Genomic DNA, 1,712 nt, shown 5'->3' with positions numbered 1-1,712 from the left:
GGCTATATTTTTCAGTTTAAGATTGAAGCAAAAGCAAATATAACTTTATTGAAATGTGCATTAATTTGCTATATCATTTTGCAAAAAAAAAAAAAAATCAAAAGTTGTTGTTTCATTAGCCCTGTAGTCATTAGAATTAAATGTACATCTCTTTCAGATTCATAAAACAAATCTAGCCTTTTGAGCATCATGACAGGGCATCTAGCACATCACTGAAAGTTTTTTCCATACCTGTGTTAATGTCACCTGAGTTAACATATACATACCTGAGTTAATGTTTTCAGCTAGAGTTAAGAACAGTATGAAGGGCTATAAAATAGATGCTCCATTACCAGAAGCAGCTAACAGACACCAGAATTGTAGAAGAAAAAATAGCTTGATTAGTGGAACATCGAGACCATTAAAAAGGAAAGACGGTCATTAACACCTTTGGAATGAAAAGGTTAGAAGGGATCAGGTAGATTACAATGAGCCACAAAGTCAATTGACTCTCTCACTGCTGCCTGAATAGAAATGCGGCTGCCACTGCCCCAAAATTGGTGTTCAACTTTGTGTGACCAGCCATCAAAGGAACTACTCCACCCCCTTGAATTCACCCCTGCATGCTGGGCAATCCCAGTATCTAAAAATCCATGGAGAAAAAAAGCTGGGTAGTGCATGTGGCTGCAGCATGTACTGCCTGAAACTGGAGCCTGGTGAGCCAGAGCCATGTTCTGGCTGCCGACCAGTTTCCGTGTACCTGGATTGCTGCCACTGCAGCCCCAGGAAGCCCCCAAGACTCCAGGTAGGCTGCTGGGGCAAGCCCAGGTGCTGGCCCCAGCCTCCCCTACCCAGGGCAATATACTGCATGCCAGAGCAGGGGTGCAGGGGTGTTTCCCAGGGAAATGCACATGCATGCTCATCTGGAGCTGCCCTCTGTGAGATGACCTCATAAATCACATTTAACAGTGCTAACATTGTGTGGCCCCTGTGACCCACTTGAAAGGATCTCAATGCACCCTAGGGTGCTGTGGTGTCCTGTTTGAGAATCATTAGTAGAAACCAATCAAAAGGTGTCCTGAGTCGGACTCCCTCTCTGGGCTCCCCCTGTGGACAGTAGGACTGTGCAAAACAGTACTGTTTAGTTTTGACTTCCATTTCGCCGTTTCGACGGGACAGTGTTTTGTTCCGAGTTTCATTTCATTTTGAGAGCACTGTTCTGTTTCGTTTCATTGAAGCTGTTTCGCTGTTTCAGTGCTGGTTCAACGTCTTGCCCATAGGCTATAATGGGGAAGCATGAAACTGCCTATGACTTTGTCATTTTTTTGGCAGATTTGGATGAAAACAGCAGGGTGGTAGCTCCTTTTGAGGGCATGAAGTCTGTCAGGTTTCAAGGAGATAGGTGCAGCAGTTTCTGGGAAACTGCACCTCAAAGTCTTGAAAGCAAAACTCATGTCACTTGTAAGTGTGAAGGCACAGGGGGTGTGAAAACTGAAGGCATGGTAACCCTTCCTGAAGCCATGGAGCCTGCCAGCTTTCAAGGAGATAGGTGCACGGGTTTCTGGGAAACTGTACCTCAAGCTGCTGACAAGCAAAACTTGTGACATGGGTAACCCTGTGTGTATTAAGACGCACCCTCACTGGTGCTAGGGCCTCTACACAACATGGTAGTGTGTCCCAATGAGGCCTTCTTGTCCCCTACAGCCTCAGTTCAGTCCACCACTTTAAATAAT

The sequence above is a fragment of the Gavialis gangeticus genome, unplaced genomic scaffold, assembly GCF_001723915.1.
Source record: "Gavialis gangeticus isolate Ggan-Ray unplaced genomic scaffold, GavGan_comp1, whole genome shotgun sequence".
Classification (NCBI taxonomy): Eukaryota; Metazoa; Chordata; order Crocodylia; family Gavialidae; genus Gavialis; species Gavialis gangeticus.
This window is presented reverse-complemented; position numbering follows the sequence as displayed.